Here is a 15394-nt window from a genome sequence, read left to right as displayed (position 1 = left end):
AACAACATACACACTCACACTTAAACTCACACACAGCCCAGGAAATAACCCCACATGTAACCGTACACACCCAGACCCCCTATGGGCCCCCAAAGCTAGCTCTACCCCTCCTCCTCCATTTAACAGAGTGGTGGCTGACCCCCAACCCCAGTCTCCTAGAAACTACTAGAAGAGCACACTTCTGAAGGCAGGCAGCCCCAGGTTCCAGTCCTGATTCAGCCAGGTCTGTTTCTGTCTAAGTCTTTGTTTCCCTGTCTGAAAAGCAGAGAAGAGGATAAAGCCAGCCTTGCGGGATAGTGATGAGGATTATGAAAAGCGGCTGGTCCCTCGACGCAATACACAGTTGCCAACTATTCAGAGGAGCATTTACACTCTTCTTACTTAGTTGTCTGGTGTGGGTGGACAGGGTCAGGGATCCATGTGGAGAGTCCAGAATCTGGCTGGGACCCACAGCAGTTTGCACGGCAGTGCTCGCCAGTAGAGGCGGTGTCTAATGAAGCAGCGTGGGCAGTTGGGTGGTGAAACACACCCATGCTGGACTAGCCTTAGTTGTGGAACTTCAGCCTCTAAAGCCCTCACTCTCCCCTCGCCACCTCTTCCCCATCCTCCCCAACCCCCTTTCTCTCCCCTATGTATATTTCTTGAGGACATAATATGTTCCATGTAGGTGATCTTCGCACAGCCCCACCAGCCCACCAGCCCTAATGTTCACTCAAAGGGGTGTAAGGCGTCAACCACCGCCCCCCACCCGCCAACCTCCTACCTGTCTCCTGAGGGCAGCCAGCTTCCTAGGGGTAAAGCCTGTTGTCTCTCCACCTGAATTAGTGCTCAGGGGCAGAAACGTAGAGCTTTGTAAAAACACATCTCTTTCATCTTTAAAATGTAGACCCTTCAAAGTTGTAACAGACCAGGGGTCTCCAATTCTAGTTATGATACACCTGAATAGCCCCCATGTGAGCTACAGATCCTCAGTGGGTTCCCATGAGAAGCGATTTTAATTCACATTGGTGTATTTTGTCTAGCTACTTTACCATGTGGATGCTTTTGTCGCAAAGAGGGGTAGTGCAAAATAAACCCTTTTTAAAGATAAATTTACCTATAAATGCCATCTACTGTTTGTTTTTATCTAACAATCTCAAGTATTTGAATTGAAAAAATTCTCAGGAACTGAATCTTCTGTGTAACCCAGCTCCCATTATCTGTTACAAAGTGGGTCAGCTATATCCTAGGGTCTGGTTAGCAGGCTTATTCAGCTCTTGCCTTGAGTGCTCCAGCTTAGCCTTAATCATTAAAAAAAAAAAAAAAAAAAAGGTAATACTGAGGACTCAATCTGCCATTCCTTGGTCTTATTATTTACACCAAACTCATTTGGGGAACTGGGGTACTATGTACTGGGTGCTCTCAAAACAACAGTGTGACTGTAATTCCACAATCATGCATGTGTATCTCCATTCCTGCTCACTCTTGCAAACCCTAGAATGCTACCCAAGAAAGTTTTTCCTGTCTACCGATGCTATCTCTTACATAAAGCCTTCTCCAGTTCTCCCAACCAGAAAATATTTTCTTTCCCTCATTTGAATTCTCTGGATTTTTATGTTCACCTTCTACCTTGTATTGGTTATTTTATCTCACTCCTCAATAATGTGTAAATGCTGTCTTTCTCTCTTTCCTATCAGATATTTGCTCATAGTAGTCATTTTGAAAAATACTTAGCAAATGAATGAACAACTATAAAATACCACTTGCCCTGGGAATTTAATAATCTAATCAGGGAATAGTCTGATTGGAAAGTTATGACATGTGCACATAAAGATTGTTGTTGAGTCACCAAGTTTTGTCTGAGTCCTTTGCGACCTCATGGGCTGCAGTCGGCCAGACTCCTCTGTCCATTGGATTTCCCAGGCAAGAATACTGGAGTGGGTAACCCTTTCCTTCTCCAGGGCATCTTCCTTACCAAAGGATGGAACCCGAGTCTCCTGCATTAGCAGGCAGATTCTTTACCGCTGAGCCACATGAGAAGCCTGAACATAAAGATAATTAACAACAAAAGAATATGTAAAATGCACTATTGGAACACTTTTTAAGAAGTCACTTATTCAGCCTCAAGAATGCTGAATATACTTGAAAAACAGGAGTTAAGTGAGAAAGGCTTGTGATCAACCAAGTAGATTGCATTGTTATGCTTTAAAACAGAATGACTTTATACATAAGATCGTCTCTTGCCCTTACTTGGACACTGTTTATGTGTCGTTCACAAATATTTCTAATAAACTTCGTTGTCTGATTCCTAAGCCCACCGTAGATTAGAAGCACATTAAAAGAGAACAGGAGGTGACCTCGGGAGACCCCAGGAACTGTAAAGGGGGAAGGTCATTGCAAAGATTGTTTAACTCCAAAACTCACACTCTCCTTTCACTAGTTTCTCCTCTTGATACATTACCACAGCATAGAATACTGATGACCCTGAGTAATGAAAATTAGATGTATATTCTATAGATAGTACTCTAAGAAGACAGGGAAGATGCTGAAAAAATTAGATTTCCATCCAAAATGTTTGAGAAGTTTAAAAGGGCTGATTCTTTTTCTTTTATTATTATTATTTATTTATTTTTGATTGCACTGGGTTTTCATCGCTGTATGCAGGCTTTCTCTAGTTGCGGCAAGTAAGAACTACCAGTTTCTCGCTGCGGTGGCTTCTCTTATTGCGGAGCACAGGCACTAGGCTCTTGAGCTTCAGTAGTTGCTGCACACAGGCTCAGTAGCTGTGGTGCACTGGCTTAGTTGCTCTAAGGCATGTGGAATCCTCCCAGACCAGGCATTGAACCCCTGTTCCCGGCATTGGCAGGCGGACTCCTATCCACTGCACCACCAGGAAAGTCCAAAATACTGATTCTTTAAAAGTCCTTTTTATGTAAAATATGGAGATGTACACATAAAAATATGTGTACACATGTAAAATACACATACAGAGGTATGTATAATACCTGTTTATGTGTTAATAATGTCAGTGATAAAAATACGAAAATAATGTCTTGTGTTATGTTTAATGTCTTGTTTAATGTTTATAAGAAAATAATGTCTTGATGAAAGTGAAAGAGGAGAGTGAAAAAGTTGGCTTCACTCTCAACATTCAGAAAACTAAGATCATGTCACCTGGTCCCATCACTTCATGGCAAATAGATGGGGAAACAATGGAAACAGTGACAGACTTTATTTTTGGGGCTCCAAAATCACTGCAGATAGTGACTGCAGCCGTGAAATTAAAAAATACTTGCTCCTTGGAAGAAAAGCTATGACCAACCTAGACAGTATATTTAAAAGCAGAGATATTACTTTGCCAACAAAGGTCCCTCTAGTCAAGGCTGTGGTTTTTCCATTAGTCATGTATGGATGTGAAAGTTTGGCTATAAAGAAATCTGAGTGCCAAAGAATTGATGCTTTTGAACTGTGTTATTGGAGAAGACTCTTGAGAGTCCCTTGGATTGCAAGGAGTCCAACCAAGGAAATCAGTCCTGAATATTCATTGGAAGGACTGATGCTGAAGCTGAAACTCCAATCCTTTGGCCACCTGATGAGAAGAACTGACTTACTGGAAAAGACCCTGATGCTGGGAAAGATTGCAGGTGGGAGAAGAAGGGGACGACAGAGGATGAGATGGTTGGATGGCATCACTGACTTGATGGACATGAGTTTGAGTAAGCTCTGGGAGTTGGTGATGGACAGGGAAGCCTGGCATGCTGCTGTCCATGGGGTCTCGAAGAGTCAGACACGACTGAGTGACTGAACTGAACTGAACTGAAAGTCAGTGATGAGGTGTTAAAATATGGGATAGTAAAAGACTTCCCTGGTGGTCCAGTGGTTAAGACTCCTCACTGCCAATGCAGGTGGTGTGGGTTTGATCCCTGGTCACGGAACTAAGACCCCACATGCTGCAGCCAAAAACTGCGGGTTATTAGTGCCCACAAGGAGAGTCTGAATGGTCAGGATCAAATTGTCCATGAGGTCAAGGAAAGAAAAAAATGGAAAAGAGGGAAGAAAGAAGTAGAATGAACATAAGTGGAGGACAGTGGCTGCAACAGTGATTGGTTTATCTCAAGCGCTTGCTTAATAAATCTGATTTGAATAAATGAGTAAATAGTATTTCTGTTTGGAGTCTGGGCAGGGGTGTGGAGATACAGTCAAGGGCATGAGCAGAGCAGTTAAGCTTAAGATAAGGGCTTGTGAATGAATAAAGTATTCATCCATCCACTCATTCATTCAAAAACAGATACTTAATACCTTCTAGAGGCAGGCAATGTATGAGCTACTGGGGATACAAAGGTAGATAATGTATCTTTGATCTGTGATTTAACGATTTAGTCAACAAATCTTTATTGAGCTCTTACTTTGTGCCAGTCACTATTCTAGGCTCTGGGGATACATCAAAATAGACCAAAGCTTCTGCCCTGGTGGAGTTTATATTCTAGAGGGGGGAGATGGACAAACGAGCAGCACGTATATCATGTCAGATGGTTTAGCAAGGGCTCAGGAGAGAATAAAGTTGGATGAGGCATGGGGGTGGGGCGCCGTGTGCACCTCATTGTCCTGGAGGATCTTGGGCTGCTGGGCAAGACTGCAGCTTCAGCAGAGGCTCGAGGTGGAAGAGGAGAGCGCTGGGACCAGGACCCGAGCAGCCTGTAGAAGCCGCCGCGTTGCTTCACCCAGCCATGACCCTGGGAGCAGACCTTGAAGGATGAGTATTTGACAGATAAAGAGGGAGGAAGCATTCTGGGCACAGGCACAGAAGTGTGACAGAGTGTATCCAGGAAGCCGAGTCTGGTGGGGGTGCATAGACTGATGCGCTGAAGCAGAGTGGGGGCAGGGTGGCCCAGGAGGCCAGCTGGGAGCTGCAGGTCTGGAGGGATGAGGCAATGAAATGCTGCTGGTGTCAGGGAGGACAGGAAGGAAGCACTGAAGCAGCAGAGCTCCTCAGAGGACTGAGGGCAATTTGGCCAGGGGAGAGTAGAAGGGAGGAAGCAGAGCTGGGATGGGTGGAGGGGGATGGCACGACCTGGAAAAGAGAGGCAGAGTGCAGAGCTCTCAGGGCTTTATATGGTGGGCTTAAAACTGTGGATTTTATCCGGGAGGCAATAGGGAGCCATTGATTGAAGCTTTTCACAGAGACAGATAAGATGAGTTGACTTCATGGTTTGGAGAGTGGCTTCCTGGGGAAAAAGTGAAGGCAGAGGGACCCTTTAGGAGAGACAAAGGAAACCTGATGTGACAATTGGCCTGAATTATTGCAGCCTTTGTAGGCATGTATCAATCATAAATGGGGAACAGAGCGGAAGAAGTTCCAGGAGAAAAAGCAAGTTCAGTCTCAGGTATGTTAAGGGCAAGTGCCTTTGGGAGGTGCAGGTACAAATAATAAGAGGTCACTTTATGAAGCATTTATTAAATACCAACCCTGTGCTGAGTGTTTTACAGGTTTTGATCCATCCTTCACTGTGACCCGTGTTTTAGGGATTATATCATCTGCATTTACAGAGAAGGAAGCTCAGGCATAGAAAGGGTGGCAGGACATCATGAAGCTGCTGACAGGTGGGGCCAGGTTTTGACCTCAGATGGGCTGACCACAGACTTCCCACCTTTAATCCGTCAGCGATGCCACGTCTTGGCAGTGCGCGTCTACAACTCTGGAGGAGATCAGCTACTGACAATGAATATGGCTTTCAGAGATTACACGTGGTTGACAGTGCAGTAGAGAGAACAGCAAGGGGTGGGTAGAAGCAGGCAGAATGTGTGAGGCAGTGAGATATGACAGGGACATGTGCAGGTGATGGGTCATTGCTGTCTTGCTTCAACATAGAAAACCCTGAAGCCTGTTTATAAACCAGGGAGAAGAAATCTTAAATTTCAAAATTTAAGAAGGGAGGGGTAACTTAGGAGATGGGTGGAAGGACCAGCTTTGGAAAGGCACAGGCAGAGGTGAGCCAGAGATGAGTGTGGAGGGTTCAAGGGCATTTCGTAGGAAGCAAGAGGCCTTGACAGAGCCTGGGAGGCCAGGAGATGGAGTCGGGCCAGAGAGAGGTGTATCTGACACCTTCTCGGGGGCCCTTGGAGCGTCTGATAGCCACTGAGATGGAAATCACAGACAACGTACAATCCCTACTTTGTGCAAACCATTTGGATGGACAAACAGACTCTAACGGCCTCTAAGGGACCCCAGACATTGTCTTCCCTACAGTCTCGTCCATGTCTAAGAATTGTCATATTCAGTGTGTTGTTTGAGGTGAGAGTGGGATGTCTAAATAGTCTAAATAGAGACTTGAAAAAGGAGAGGAAATAGTGGGACTTTCTGTTAAATAGCTTTGGGGGGCTTGGGATTGTAGTCTGTGGACAAGAAAGGAAATGTGCTCTGTATAAAGTGACCAGGCCCAGGGGGACCTAAAGGAGCAGCCAAGATCCCTGGGCCAAATGCACTGACACCCCAATGGGGCAGGTGTCGGCGGTGACGCTGCTCTGCAGGCCTGGGGGTGGGCAGCCTGCTCCCAGCCCCAGTGACTCTCATTGCCTGGGGGGCTGGGAGGCAGCGCGATGTCAGGTAGAACTCAGATTCCAGAAGCAGGATGCTGCCCAGGCTTTAGTCAGCCCCTCCTTTTCATTGGTTATCAGTGGAAAGGAGAGAAGCCAGGGGCAGAGAGCCCGATAAAGACACCAGTCCATGCACATGACCTTGGGCCTTCTAAGCATTCCCAAGGCGATTCCACTCGCCGGGGCAGTGCAAAGGATCGCACTCCAGGCCAGCCATGGACAGGGATGGGCTGGCTAATCGTGCCTTCTGGGGACTGGTAGTTTCTTCCGCATTGTTGTTTTTAATCTGGGGTGTCATCGTCAGTAATTCATTACCTATTTATGAGAAGCACTTGAATAACACCTCCCGCACCGCGTTAAGCTAATTACTTGGACTGACACCAGGTGGCATTGTTTCCTGAAGGTGAACCAGCCTCTGCAGCTGCTGGCCTGGGCTCTCTCGGAGGAGACACAGGTGTGTAAGGAAGAGCGCACCCCCACCCCCTCACCCCCGCTGGTCCCAGCCACTACCACCTCAGCTTCTGGCCCATAGCTGGATCCACTCCCTGCAAGTCAAGAACCGTCTCCATGGTTGCCACAGAAGGGAAGGGCCTCATCGAGTCATCAAAAGACATTAATCCATCTTAGTTATCAGGGTTTGAGCTAATCATGCCTTTTTATTTTCTGCATTTCTGATACTTTGACATCTGGAGGCCTTGCTGCCCCAGGAGAGCCTGCCCGCCTCAGGGCTAGCTAATTCCTAGAGGTGGTTAATACTCACAAGCAATGTTCCTCATAGGCAAAACAACCCATCCAGAGCTCGTACCCAGCCTCTTGCCTAATCTGGCTCTCACACTCAGGACCACTATCCATCTGCCTTAATTACCCCAGGGTAGGGTACTGGACAAGTAGAGACAGCCCCAGCATCCCAGATGCTGCTGAAATTATTCAAACTAGCCATCCTAAGCCTGATTACCCTGCCTCGCTTGTTCCTTTTCACAAGAAAATAAAGGCTCTGGCCCATGTGTTCCTCCTACTCTCTCTACATCCTGACTGACCCTGGTGCTTCTCTATGTGACTGTGCATGGTGTAGGGTACTCCTTCCTCTTGGAATTACCTTCCTAAAGGCAATTGTCCCTTTATCTGTTGGCATTAATATACCTGAATAGTAATAAATCCTACATTTTAAAGCAGGGTCTCTACTGTAACTGTGCTCATTTGTGAACCATATAAATGATCAGGCAGAGAGAAGGAATTAATGTTTATTGTGCTTTTTTATTGTGTGGTAGGCATTTTAATAGTCATTTAAGTCTATTATTTAATAGGATTTTCCTGGAAATTCTATAAGTTAGATATTTTACAAAAACGCAAACAGTTTAAAGTGGCATTTCCAAGGTCACAGAGGCTAAATCCAGGCCTTCTGGTTCCCAGCCAGGCTTTCCCACGGCACTAGTCATGCATAATGAAGACAGATATTTTCTTGCTGTTTCTTTATTCCTTCTTCCCTTGTCTGATTAATGATCACTGCACACCCCATCCTCTACCACTTTTCTTTCCTTCCGCCTTTCCCTTTGAAGTGAAGTCAAGTGTTAGTCTCCCAGTCGTGTCTGACTCTTTGCGACCCCGGGCATTATAGCCCACAAGGCTCCTCTGTCCATGGAATTCTCCAGGCAAGAATACTGGAATGGGCTGCCATTTCCTTCTCCAGGGGATCTTTCCAATCCAGGGATCAAACCCGGGTCTCTCACACTGCAGGCAGATTCTTTACTGTCTGAGCCACCAGGGAAGTCAACCTTTTTCATTGTCTATCTTTTATCTATCTATCTACCTATTTATGTATAAGAAGCTTTCCATCAACCTGTTTCCATTTTTTAGAGTTTATGGAAGATCAAACTAAAGACCACTTAGTGGTTGTTTGTATCCATTCAGTGGCCTGAGAAGTGGGAGCTGAAAAACCAGTCCTCAGTGGTGGGCTAAGCACTCTGCTTTTAAGTTGGGAATAGCTGAATAGGCACCCAGGGCCCCTGTGCCTTCAGGCCAGTCTGGACTCAGGTTGAGTAGTAGTGACCTTGGGAGCTGGAGCAGTCCGTTCACCTGAAATCTCTCTTTGGTCACAGCCTTTTCAGCTGAGCCTGCTCTTCCTTTTCAATCTCTTCAGGATCCCTTAGAAGCAGAGATCAGGGATAATTTCTGATGAGTGTTTACAGGAGGTGGTGCCATGTATGCCCAGAACTGCCCGGGCCAGCACCCAGCACATCAGACCCACTGAGTGGGCTCTCTTGTTGCACCACAGGATGGCAATGTCAGCATAATGCAGAGGAGAGTCTGTGAGAGGCTGGTGTCAGCCCTGGGATCAGTAGCCACTGGTGGTCTCGGCTCCCTGAGGGCTGCCTGGATCTGGTCAGTGCAGGTTCCAGGAGTGGAGGGCTCACGATAAGAGAGGCTCCAGCAGCAGCAGCAAACGTCCATACAACTCTCTGGCCAGTGTTCCTGGGGAACACGAAACTGGCATCAGCCGGGTTTTCAATGACAGCAATGATGAGAGCTGCCAACAGGAGTTTCACCCAAGCTCTCTCCAGTTTTATGTTGTAGGTGCCACAGAGATTCCTTTTGTAGATGTACTGTTCAGTCTGTAAGTCAAGGTTCATGCTACCTAAGTGAGTTTCTGCTGCAAGCAGTTTGAAGCCACCCCTCTTCTTTATTTACAGGACACCAAGGACTCCCTTTAAGTTATTATGGAAATGCTGAACAGTGCCGGATGGATCCCTGTCTGAGTAGTGCAGACAGGCCCTACCTTTCCCTTTAAAGAAAAAACTTCCTTGGCAGTGCTACTTGTGTTAAGTGTTTTTCAGCTATGTGAGAAGTTCAAAAACGCATTGTAAATTCCATGATATAATACTTTTTTTTCTTTTGAGTACAGGAACTTTAAGTTCTGAATTTAAAAATTATTTTGACAATTTAAGTTCAGTAATAAAATTTCAAACATATGGTTTGTTTTAAATGCTTTTTTAAAATACCAGGTCCAAGGTAGATTAACAGGTCTGGATTTATGCTCCCATATGAAGCGACTATAAATTCTGATAAAATATATGAAATAACAGATTTCAAGAAGTTGGATCATGTGACAGAAGACAGATCCCTGAGATGAAGGGGACCAACCGGATAATCCCCACTGTTGCCCTAACTTGCTGCCTAAAGAGAGTTTTCAGGCCGTGGCACAGGGAAGACGGAACCAGTCAGAGCCCAGTGGGCTTCCTGTACTGAAGGGGGGAGAGCTAGGGTTTAAGGAGGCAGAGTAACAGAGATGAGAAAGCTACAGGTAAAGAGAACTCTAGAAAAACAGAGGCTTCCCTTGAGTATTTGGTTAAGTTCTGCAGTGCGTGTGTGTGAGGAAAGAATCCCTTGAATCAATTAAAGGGTGCAATACTAGAGTCACACAGTAAATAGTACCTGTTATGACCAGCCAGGCTGGCAAACCTCATAATCTATAAAGCATTGGGTAGTATAATTGGACTGGTCTTGCCTCAGTAGCGGGAGAGAAAAAACACCCTGGAGTAAATGCTGCTCTGGTTGTGCCAAACAAAGCTTAAAAGCAAGACCTGAAAGCCTCAAACTGTTTACAAGTATTTTGTGTTCCAAACAAAGGTCAAGAGTATCTCTGAAATACACAAACATGCAGCATCCAGTAAAGTACAATAACTAGGATCCTGTAAAGATTGCCAGACACATAAAGAAGCAGAGGAATGCCGCTTATGAGGAGGGAAATCTGTTATTTGAAATCTATCAGCTGACACAGATGATAGAATCAGTAGAACAAACAAAAACCTCTTCAAAACAGTAATTCAAAACGCTAGGGGTGACACATCTATTATGCAAAACAGTATGAAGTTTCTTTTAAAAACTAGATATAGAGATACCATATGATCTAGCAATCCCACTCCTGGGTATCTACCCAAAGAAAACTATAATTTGAAAAGACACATGTACCCTAATTTCACTGTGGCACTGTTTACAATAGCCAGGACACAGGTGCAACCTAAATGTCCATCAACAGAGGAATGGAAAAAGAAGAGGTAGTGCATGTATACTATACGTACATATACACTATACCATACACATGTACCAGAGAAGGTATACGTACATATACACTATACCATGCATATATACCAGAGAAGGCAGTGGTGACCCACTCCAGCACTCTTGCCTGGAAAATCCCATGGACAGAGGAGCCTGGTGGGCTGCAGTCCATGGGGTAGCTAAGAGTCAGACACGACTGAGCGACTTCACTTTCTCTTTTCACTTTCATGCATTGGAGAAGGAAATGGCAACCCACTCCAGTGTTCTTGCCTGGAGAATCCCAGGGACGGGGGAGCGTGGTGGTCTGCCGTCTATGGGGTCGCACAGAGTTGGCCACGACTGAAGCGACTTAGCAGCAGCATACACATATATAGCATATATATACTATGTATGTATGCGATGGAATATTACTCAACTATAAAAAAGAATGAAATAATGCCAGTTGCAATGACTTAAATGGACTTAAAGATTGTCATACTGAGTGGAGTAAGTCAGACAGAGAAAGACAAATATGGTATAATATCACTTACATGTGGAATCTGAAAAAATAGTGCAAATGAAACTATTTACAAAGCAGAAGTAGAATCACAGACATAGAAAACTTACGGTTACCAAGGATTAAAGGGGAGGAGAGAGGTAAATTGGGAGATTGGGATTTATATAAACACACTACTATATATAAAATGGATATTAATAACTAATAAAAACACGCTATATAATATAGGGACTTCTCCTGAATATTCTGTAATGACCTATATGGGAATAGAATCTAAAAGAGAGTGGATATATGTATACATATAACTGATTCACTTTGGATAGCAGAAACTAACACAACAATTAAGTATACCTCAATAAAAATTAATTTTAAAAAGCTCGGGGGGAGAATTAAGCATGATAACAAGAGAAATGGAAACTATAAAAGAAATTCAAGTTGAGCTTCTAGAGATGAAAACTATAATGTCTGAAATAAAAAATATACCAACTAGAATTAACAGGATTAATGAAAGATTAGACATTGTTGGATCAAAGATTAATGAACTCAGAAAAACTCCTGTGAACTCATAGCATTATGAGTGAACTCAGAGCATTAGAAACTGTCCAAATTTGTTAACCTCTAATGTGCAATGTATAACCTGTTGTTAATCCTATCCAGCACACTTTTCCATTTTTTGGTTTTTGTCCTTAAAGTTTTATTCATGTCTCTTTTATATTGTCCATGTTTCTACTTAAATTTTTGAAACTATGAAATTCAGTTATAATCACTATTCTAATGTCCTTGTCAGCTGAAGTTAACATCTGTATCAATTCTCTGTCATTTTCAAATGGTTGATTGATTTATTTCCCCTCATTATGGTTATATTTTTCTGCCCTTCGAATGCCTATGGGGTGGGAGGTAGGAGAAGGGAGGGAGGTTCAAGAGGGAGAGGACATACGTATACCTATGACTGATTCATGCTGATGTATGGCAGAAACAAACACAATATTTTAAAGCAATTATCCTTCAGTTAAAAATAAATACATTTTTAAAAAATAAAAATAAATATTAGGAGTAACATCTAAAATGAGATCATGGAAACTGAAATCTAAATGGTGAAAAAATAAACTAGTTTGTTGAATATATGAATAAATCTCTGAAAACCTCTTTCATGTAGAATATATTTCTTATAATAATAGAACATATATTTTAATGTGATTTTTTTCATGTAAAAAAAGAAATGAATGTCTAACACTTTTTTACTGGATACTAGACACCAGGCTTCCCTGGTGGCTCAGACGGCAAAGCGTCTGCCTGCAATGCGGGAGGCCCGAGTTCGATTCCTGGGTCGGGAAGATCTGGAGAAGGAAAGGGCAATCCACTCCAGCACTCTTGCCTGGAAAATCCCATGGACGGAGGAGCCTGATAGGCTACAGGCCATGGGGTCTCAAAGAGTCGGACACGACTGAGCGACTTCAGACTCAGACTCAGACATTGTGGATTGTCTTGTTGGATGTTAGATAGTTTTATATTCCTTTAAATATTCCTGAGCATTGCTTTGGGATGCAGTGAGAGTTACTTGGAAGTTGTTTAATCCTTTTTGGTCCTCATTTTAAAACACTTTATGTCAGACCAGGGTCATGCTTACTCTAGGCTAGTTGCTTCCCAACACCAAGGAAGACATTTCTGAGTACACTACCCAACACCCCACGAGTTATGACGCAGGAACGGGCACTCTCAGTAGCTAGTGTGAGTGCCAGGTACTCTTCCGTCTCCTCCTTGTGAGTGATCCTTTCCTTAGTCTCGATACTCTTCTCACATGAGTGCACCCATCACTATTGTACAAGTCTTTAAAGGGGCTCTCTGAGCATCTCCGTGCAGCCCTCTCCTCTCTGGTACTCTCTATGATAAACTCGAGCTTAGTTTTTCTGGACATTCAGAGCAATGGCTCCTTATCTCATGTGCTGTTCTGGGATTTTGTGGGTTTGCCTTTCCTAACCACAGTAGGCCCAAGGAAGTAAGCCTGGGTAATCATAGGCCTCACCTTGTTTGTTCCCTGTCTATCAGGGATCACTGTCCTCTGTCACCTCATGTGAAATGTCTCAAACATCTTTTTGTCCAGTTTTAAAATTTCAGGCAGGAGAATAAAACTGGTCACCGTTATTTCATCTTAGTTAAAAGTATAAATAGAACTGGATGATTTACAAGTAATTTAATTATTGATGTGCTTGGCTTTATATCTACTGGGTTGCTAGCTGTTTTCTGTTTGATTTGTTCTTTTCCCTTTTTTCCGTTCCTGCTTTCATTTGTGTTAATTATTTCTTCGTGATTTCATTTTATACCTATCGTCAATTAATTCATTACTTTTTAAAAAGACTGTCTTTTAGAGCAGTTTTAAATTCATGGGAAAATAAAGAAGATGGTATGGAGATGTCCCATGTATTCTATGTATGTACACCATACATGCTTAGTCTTCCCTGCTATCAGTGTCCTGTGCCAGAGCGATCGATTTGTTATAACTGATGAATCTACAATGGCACATCATTATTACCCAAAGTCCATAGCTTACTTTAGGATTCACTCTCGGTGTTGCAAATTTCAACAAGTGTTTGGACAAGTGTATAGTGACCTGTGGGCTTCCCTGGTGGCTCAGACTAAAGCAAAGAATCAGCCTGCAATGCAGGAGACCTGGATTCAATCCCTGGGTCAGGAAGATCCCCCGGAGAAGAGAATGGCTACCCACTCCGGTGTTCTTTCCTGGAGAACTCCAGGGACAGAGGAGCCTGACAGCTACAGTCCCTGGGGTCACAAAGAGTCGGACACAACTGAGTGGCTAACAATTACTCTCATAGTGATATGTATTTATTGTTATGATATCATACAGAGTATTTTCACTGCCCTAACAATGCTTGGTGCACTGACTAGTCATCTGTCCCCAACCCTTGACATCCACTGGTTATTTTACTGTCTATAGTTTCACCTTTTCCAAAATGTCATCTAGTTGGAATCATACAGCTATATACAGACATAACTCTTTTAGATTAGTCTATTTCACTTAATAATATTTCTTTATGGTTCCCATAGATCTTTTCACGGCTTGATAGCTCAGTTCTTATTAGTATAGGGTAATATTCCATCGTCTGGATTTACCACAGTTTCTCCATTCACCTACTGAAGAACACCTTGGTTGTTTCCAAGTTTTCGCAATTATGAATAAACATCTGTGTTCAGGTTTTTGTGTAGGCATATATTTTTAACTCCAAGTAAATACCAAGGAGCACAATTATTGGATCATATGGTAAGAGTAGGTTTAGTTTCATGAGAAATTGCCACATTGTCTTCCAAAGTGACTGTACCATCTTCCATTCCCACAAGTAATGTATGAGAGTTCTGCATCCTCCTAGTGTTTGATGTTGTCAGAGTTCTGCACTGTGGCCATTCTCACAGGTGTGTGGTGGTGTCTTGTTTCAATTTGCATTTCCTGAGTGATATACATGGGCTTCCAGCAGAGCATCTTCACCTATGCTCTTTTGCCATCTGCATGGCAGTGCTGAGGTGTCTGGCCAATTTTCTAATGGGTTTTTTTGTGTGTTCTTATTGTTGACTTTTACTAGTTTTTGTATATTCTGAGTAACAGTCCTTTATCAGATATGCTTTTTGCAAACATTTTCCTCCAATCTGTGGCTTGTGTTTTCATTACCTTGACCTTATCTTTCACAGAGCAGAAGTTTTAAAATGAAGTCCAGCTTATCAATTATTTCTTTCATGGATCGTGCCCTTGTTGTTGTGTCTAAGTCATCACCATATCCCAGTCGTCTAGGTTTTTTCCTGTTATCTTCCAGGAGTTTATAGTTTTGTGTTTTACACTGAGGTCTTTAACCCATTTGAGTCAGTTTTTGCGAAGGGTGACCTGTGTCTAGATTCATCTTTTTTGCAAGTGGATGTCCAGTTGTTTCAGGGCCATTTGTTGAAGAGACTGTTTGCTCCAGTGTATTGCCTTTGATCCTTTGTCAAAGACCAGTTGACTGTATTCACACGGTCAACTTCTGGGCTCTCTGTTTTGTTCCACTGATCTTTCTCTTTCTAATCATGCAGTTTTCTTAGCATCAGTGTGGAATTCTGGACCCAAGATCTCTCTCGCTGTCCCTGGGGGTGGAAGATTTTTACTCCTACTCTTCTTCTAGCAGCGATGGTTCTTTGCCTATTTCCTGGGGGAGAGTTTCCTATATTCTCCCAAGAAACATGGGTTTTACTCCTCCTCTTCTCCCAGAAGCTATGCATCTGGAGTGT

At 43.5% G+C, this 15394-nt stretch overlaps 1 pseudogene; it reads right to left on the bottom strand.

Annotated features, from left to right (window-relative positions):
- The window catches only part of LOC102180095, a 180467-nt pseudogene that overhangs the window by 1682 nt on the left and 163391 nt on the right, over nucleotides 1-15394 (bottom strand).

This window comes from Capra hircus, chromosome 3 (assembly GCF_001704415.2).
Source record: "Capra hircus breed San Clemente chromosome 3, ASM170441v1, whole genome shotgun sequence".
NCBI lineage: Eukaryota > Metazoa > Chordata > Mammalia > Artiodactyla > Bovidae > Capra > Capra hircus.
The sequence above is the reverse complement of the archived record's forward strand: the minus strand, read 5'-3'. Positions and strand labels throughout refer to the sequence as shown.